Source organism: Pinus tabuliformis, chromosome 4_2 (genome assembly GCF_031772625.1).
Source record: "Pinus tabuliformis cultivar Carrire ecotype Pingquan chromosome 4_2, CPIR1, whole genome shotgun sequence".
Classification (NCBI taxonomy): Eukaryota; Viridiplantae; Streptophyta; class Pinopsida; order Pinales; family Pinaceae; genus Pinus; species Pinus tabuliformis.
Genome location: NC_142304.1, coordinates 38921799 through 38929509, shown reverse-complemented (window position 1 = coordinate 38929509; position 7711 = coordinate 38921799). Strand labels below are relative to the sequence as shown.

Here is a 7711-nt window from a genome sequence, read left to right as displayed (position 1 = left end):
GGATTTAATCCTACCTTTCTAGATTGAGTTTGTTCCTCATGGTTAGGAGTCAGTTGAGGCTTAGTTGGTTGAGAGATTCTCTCCAACTAGTTAGGCTCCTAGATTAGTGTGTTGTTGAGATATTTTCTCAACCAAGTTTGTTTAACATAGATGCACTATCTTGAGACAACTTCTCATGTATTTATATGTATCATTAACATTATTTTAATAATGAAATTCAAGAGAGTGAGAGACTACAGGAAAGTCTCTCATGCCTTTTCCACCATGTCTAGTTTTTGTATATGTCTGCTATTTATTTTATGAGTGTGAGAGTGTATTATTTGTTTATTAGTTTTCTTCATGTGGTATCAGAGCACATGGTTGATATGAAACACTATTGGTAGAGATCTGAGTTGACTCAGCCTTGGGAGAGTTTTTGGTAATTGGGGAAGGCCCCAAGGGAGCGTCGGGCCCTTTAGGTAACATGGTGAATACTGGTTTGAAAGCTCTCTTTCCTATAGCATCAAATTGGCGAAGATGTAACTGTAATTTTTGATATGTAGCTTCATTAAGTATGTTCATCATATTTTATGTTCCTAATCTCCATCGTTTGACTGAATAAGATTTAAATACCACTGTCGAATTAGGGTTTGTATGCACCAAGGTGGTTTCCCTGAAGACAAGGTTGTTTTTGTGTTTAGAGGCGAGGGCTTTCGAGTATCTGGGATACACTGGGAGGTTTGCACAATCGAATTGAACCATAACTGCTGGTGTCAGTAATCTTGGGTTCAATCTATCTGTGTCATCAGCCCTCGCATTCAATTCTCCATCTGGGCATTTCAGGGCAGAAAAATTGAATCGTTGGCAGGCGTTATGGGAAATAAGAATAGTGGAGATCAATCAGATAGGATTTAGCATGGGAAGACACCAAGACTTACAGATGATCATGAAAAAAAAGTACCACTCACATAAATGGACTGTATATATTCGTGGGGCAACGAATGAGGATATTGGGGTAGTGATTAAAAGAGTTGTTTTTCAATTGCACCCTAGCTTCAACAATCCAACAAGAGTTGTGGAATATGCTCCATTTGAGCTGTCTGAAACTGGGTGGGGTGAATTTGAGATAAGCATCACTATCTTTTTCCACGGTGACATAGCAGAGAAACCACTAGATCTATTTCATCATCTAAAATTGTATCCTGAGGATGAATCTGGACCTCAGTCAATAAAGAAGCCAGTAGTTGTTGAGTCTTATGATGAGATTGTCTTTGCGGAGCCTTCGAAAGCTTTCTATTTACGTGCTCGTAATCACCTAGCTGTTGTCACAAGTGGATCACCGACTGGCTTGAGCTTACCAACCCCTTCAGCAAGGACCACCAAATGAAAATTTTGTTGAGAAGAAAAGAGGGGATACGAAGGATCATCCTCTAAATTAGTGGTTTTTGATACATTTTGAAGAAGATGAACTAGCACAGTTAACAACAGCACGTCAACATGTACGAAACCATATCATGAAGTTGAGAAGATAGCTTAATTTGGTTGGAACTGAGGTTACACGTTTGAAGGCAACATTGTGAGAGAAGGTTGCAGTGGACAAAAAGAACGCAATGAGGGAGGAAACTAAATATACTGAGCTAAGTAGCGTTAGATAGAACACAAAAAAGGCACTATCTTGCCCAACTATGAAGCAGAAAAACACTGGAGTACTCAGCAATCACCAGAAGGAGTGAAAGAAAGGAATGCCTTTAGCTGATAAATGAGCCTGGCATTTGCAGCTTCTACTGCTTCTAAAACTTGCGTGGAGGAGGACTGGATTAAAGGTGTGCATTTTTTTTTCTTTTTTTTTAAAGGGGACTAACACAAAATTTTAATTTTTGAAATCATTTCACCTGTATAAGTGACTTCATACACTTTATTTCACTTTTTAAAGTTACATCATAATGTGAAGTGATATCAAGACTTTGGAGAAATAAGGTATATTTTTAAAAATTAAATGAGTGAATTTTGGGAGATATGAGTGACATAAGAAAGAGGATTAGTGCATGAGGTGCATTAAATTTTTTATTTTGGAGAGATAAGGAGTATTTGTAATTTTTTATGTCATGAAGTCATAAGTGAATTTGGAGTGATAACTGAAATTCATTATTCTAATTCAAAGTAATATTTTACTTTGAGAGCGATTGAGTGAGTGCAGGCAGTTTTGAAGACAATTTGCTTCAAAGTTTGCAAGTGTGACATTCTCATTGAGAAGTTTAAATGAAGATGTTCTAAAGATGAAAGGTTGATATACTAAAATAACTAATAAAATCATAATTTTTGTGGTGCTTGTGTCCTATATCCACCTGAAATTGAATAAGGGGATCTTAGGTGCATCGTGTGTAATGAATGCATGAGCATGACTTGTGTTCAAATTACCAAAATGCTATCTTTGTATTATGCTTAAAACAACTACATGCACATAAGCAAGCTTAAGTATAAGAACGCTTAATCAAGCTCATGTAATCACACTTAAGTACGCAAGCACAAAGCGTCACATCATCAACTTGATAAGATGCTCTTCCAAGCAAGCACATTTCACATCATGTAATCAAAGCAATCAAGTTAAGGATGGTAGAAAATCAAGCATTTCAAGCCAAGATGACATCCACATCATCATCACTTTTTGTATCGCTTGCAAATACACATTTTTAACTGAATTGTACAGGTGCATTCTCGATTTTAACCAACACCCTAATTTGAATTGTTAAGGTGAATACCACAAGTCAAGTAAGTCTTCAACTGAGTCGTCAAGGTTGAACTTGTCATTTGTCTCTTGGGTGCATTTTCGACAGTGTTTGACACCCTTCCATTTTTAAAAATCAACACATTCAGTAAGTAAATTCATGAAAACACAAGGTGTCAGTAATCAATCAAGCAAGACCAAACATCAAGCGAGCGAGTTCTGAAAATCCAACAAGTATTAAAAGCAAGGGAGCGTGAAAGAAAGCAAGTGTGAGTTCAAACAATCAATTGTTAAAACAAGTTCAAGTGAATGTGAAAGAAAGCAAGTGTGAGTTCAAACAATCAATTGTTAAAACAAGTTCAAGCGATCTTGCAACAATCAACCAAGAAAACGAGCATGTCATTCAAACAACCAAGCAAGTGAGTGTGTCAAAATCAAGTGCAAAAGTTAAAAGCACAACATATACAACAAATGAGCTAGTGCGAAGTTGATTGAGGCATTCACAAAGTGTCAGTGAATCATTCAAGTAAAGCGATCGTCATCAAGCAAGTGTGAAATCAAGAGTCCAAGCAACCAAGTTATAAAACTCTAGCAAGTGTTTACAGCATCAGCAATAAGAAACAGTACAAGCGAGCCTGAATTCAAAGTGAGCAAGCTAACATGACGACACACATTCAACTGTCCCAAATTCTTAACAATTTGATTTTATCATCAACTAGTGACATGGTGAACATCAACAAAACAACTCTTGCTGATATTCAAGTGCATCTTCAACATGCATATGAAATGATTGAGTTCCTTCAACTGGAGTCACAACTACAAAGAAATGAGTTTCTAAAGAAGAATGATGATTCCAAGTCACTGATCCAACCAACTTCAAGTGTTGAATTGGTCCTTGATCGAGTTCAACTTTCTTCCAAACCAATCATCAAGCCATGGAAAGAAATCCAAAGTAACAGAAATCGACGAGGCTTAGGTTATGTCAAATATGATGCCAAATTGCATATCCCATATTATTCGAGGCCAATTAAGTTTATCAGTACAGGATTTCTTGATCAAATAACATCAACAAGCCATGAGAAAATTGCAGACAAAAGAAATACACGCAAACTGAAGTTGCAGTTAAACCAAACTACCTTCATTGTCAAAGAAATTGTCATCTGGAAGATCATTGTTTTAATCTCCATCCTTGTCACCATTGTGGCAAGTCAAATCATTCATCAACACAATGCAGCAAACAACAATAATCAAGCAGATTGAAGATTGATTATTCATGGATTTATCCCTAGGAATGGTCATCCACGGTCATAAGATTGTATAAGTTTTACAATCGAATTCACTCACACATATTGCAGCCAACAGTAAAAATGAAGATGGTAATCTCATGCAGTTGAACTGGGGAGTACACGAGTGAAACACTGCTACACCTGAAGGGTGGGAGTTCAGAAATAATTTGAAGAAGATTGTTTCTCCTTTCAGCTGACAAAGGGGGGAAAATGTTAATGAAATTGATAGTTGTTTTCAGACTGAAAGTCTCGACAACATCAGTGAAGCAGCCAGTGGGCATTTTCCATAGTTGTCTGACTGAAACTCTTGACAACATCAGTGAAGCAGCCAATGGAAATTTTCATCAACGAGTGAGCAACAACAAATTAACCAGTGGATGATCGACAACAAAGTCAATGGTGAGAAGTTTTCAAAAACATCAAAAGAAACAGTGAGTTTTTTTTCAACGTCATCACCCAGTGGGCGTTCTCTATATTTTGTCAGTGGACAATGGATGTTGATTGTAAGAAAAGGAAAGATGGATCCTTTTGCAGCTTGGTACATGATGGAGTTGTCAAGCGACATTCAGAGATGAATTATACATGCAACTGACTCATGGTATCTTCATGTTGCAGTTTCTTCATCATCCAGCTTTGGCAGTTTTTCAAGAAAATGTTTCTTGAGGATCAACTTGAGAACTTGGAAGAGGGTTCCTTGTTCTTAATTTAGACTTATCATTGGGGGGGGAATGTTAGCATCACTCCCACATTAAAAAAAATTCTAAGTCCAAGTAATTAAATTAATTAAAATCATGAAATTTAGGATTTAATCCTATCTTTCTAGATTGACTTTGTTCCTCATGCTTAGGAGACAGTTTAGGCTTAGTCGGTTGAGAGATTCTCTCCAACTAGTTAGGCTCCTAGATTAGAGTGTTGTTGAGATATTTTCTCAACCAAGTTTGTTCAAGATAGATGTACACTCTTGATACAACTTCCTCATGTATTTATATGTATCATAAACATTATTTTAATAATGAAATTCATGAGAATGAGAGACTATAGGAAAGTCTCTCATGCCTTTTCCACCATGTCTGGTTTTTGTATATGTATGCTATTTATTTTATGAGTGTGAGTGCGTATTATTTGTTTATTAGTTTTATTGAGAGGGTGAGTCAACCTTTCGTGAACATCTCCTTGAAGTTATCCATCTCTGTTTTTGTAATAAAGTAGAGTCTAAAGATATCATGGCTAGATTACTCACCCTCACATTCAAAGGTTGTGTTAAGAAATGGTGGCATACATTACCCGTTTCTTCTATCCATTCGATTAGTCTGATTGCCAAGAGCTTGTGTAAAATTTTTGATAAGTACAACCACAAAGATCTTTGTAAAAGAATCGTCCATTTAATAATGAAGCCTAATGAATCAATTCAGGACTTTGTTGATTAGTTCCTTCACCTCTATTGCGAAATTCAAAAAAAAACGTTCAACTCAGATTTCTTGGGATAAGAGTTTAAACGCTTGGTTCATGTTTCCCAATATGGCGCACCTCCTCATTTCCCTTCTTCCCAAACTCTTGGGAACCATGAGGAACCTCAGATCGTAGAGGAGGAGCCCACCACCCCATTTGTTCCTTGTCCTCCTACTTTTTCGATCTCAATGTTGGTGCCCCCATGCGGTGATTGAAAAACTGAGAAATTTGTGCAACATGTCCCCAGCCCATCTATTCATCTATCTCCCGCTTCTATGGAGGAAGTTTCATAATGGCTCAGGAATCCTATAGAGAAGACTCACTCCTCCATTCCGCAAGAGGATGTCACCATTCATAACTCAAGTCTCGAATCTGATCTGCATCATTGTCATCCTCCATCATCTACAAGCCATGACTCCTTGTACCATGACTCACTTGGTCAATGCACTTCACTAGCCAGTTGTTCACATTCTCTTGATTCTGTTATGAAACCAGTTCAAGAAAAAGATAGAAAATATAGATCAACGCCTTAGAATTCAGCCTCTTTGAGGGGCAACCTCCTTTACATTACATAAATGAACAATTCTTGCATGATACAAATGAAAAGACCTCCTTTCTATATATAGGAGTCTAAGGGGTCATAACATAATCATAGCCGACATAATAATAATGTAAGGGCACAATAATAACAATAGTGGGCTTTATGGGGCACAACAGTAACAATATGGGCACTACATGGGTACATCAATATAATAAGTGGGTTGTACTAATAACAATAAGGGGTTACACTAGTAGTATAGGGACCTAACATGCCCCTCTCCTTCAAAAAGCATTTTCCTCAATGCTTGAGTAGTTCTTGATGCTTCTATATAAAATTCTTGTCCTCCCATGTGGAATCTTCAGTGGGTAAGTTCTTCCACTTGATAAGATAATCTGAAATTGATCGATTTCATAGCTGTCGGGTTCTTGTTTCTGTGACTGCTCCAGGTTCCAATATGATTTTTCCTTCCTCTTCAATTTCTGGCAATATTGTTTGAATTGGGATCTTTTGCAACTTTTGAATAAGTGGCCATACTTCGTCGTTTTTCTTCCATTCATCCCTTGCTTCATTTATCCAATCTGGTTGGATAATAGAAATAGCACAAAACAATGCTTCCACATCCTCATCCTTGAGGAGTCTTCCCATTTGGTAAGGTCACCATTTTTTAAGTGCATGTAGTATTGCCAACATTTCCTTCTCATAAATAGCTTGCTTGAGATGTAGCTGTAAAAATACCCAATCACCTACATCGAAACATTTTTCACTATGATGTTGATCTACCTGTTGTTTCATTTGATTTTGCACTAAAGTGGCGTTATCCTTTAAAATTTGGAGAACTTGTTGTTGATGCTCAATGTGATCTTTCACTGCTTGAACCTTTTTCTTCTTGATATTTCCTTCTATCTCTAGAGTTTGAGGAAAGGTAGTTTCTCCCAATCCTTTACAAGATGTGGTCAGATTCATTTCTTGATGCTCGATGTGATCTTTCACTTCTTGAACATTTTTCTTCTTGATATGTCCTTCTATCATGATAGTTTGAGGAGTGGTAATTTCGACCAATGAATTACAAGATATGGTTGGATTCATTTCTTCTTTCTCAATGTGATCTTTCACTTCTTGCACCTTTTTCTTCTTGATATTTCCTTCTATCTTGAGAGTTTGAGGAGTGGTAATTCTTGCCAATGCTTTACAAGATATGGTCTGATTCATTTCTTCTTTCTCTGGGGTGGGGTCCTAGCGTATATCCTCTTCTTTTGATGTTTCTTGATCCTTTTCTTCCTCCTCTTCATATTCTATGTAAAATGATTTCTTCTCATCACACTTATGACCTTTGGTGCATTTGCTATCACAATTGTAACAAAGCCCTTTTTCTCTTTTTTCTTCCAATTGTTGTGGTGTAACCCTTGTAGGTTGTGGAAGGCGTGGAGAAACAACACTTCCATCTTTATAGTTGTGAGGGGTATGCTTCTTGGTTTCCATAATTTTTCTTTCCAGTATGTCACAAAGCCCTTCTACTCTTTCCAATTGTTGTGGAGTTTCTCTAAAGAAGGTGTTGCTCTTTGTATCCTCATAATGTGCTATCATTTCCTTCGTGGAAATTGACCACGTAACAAGTTGTTTACGACAACAAAGCCCTTCATACCATAAAAATTGATCCGGTTCTAAATATAAAGATGCGATACATACCTTTTGTAATAGTGGTACACCATGTAGATCAAAATATTGTTCCAT

The 7711-nt window shown here is 37.0% G+C and overlaps 1 pseudogene; it reads left to right on the top strand.

The window, feature by feature from the left end:
- The first annotated feature begins 895 nt into the window (after nt 1-895).
- LOC149168217 (transcription initiation factor TFIID subunit 14b-like) lies at nt 896-1511 on the top strand (annotated as a pseudogene).
- The last annotated feature ends 6200 nt before the right edge of the window (nt 1512-7711 follow it).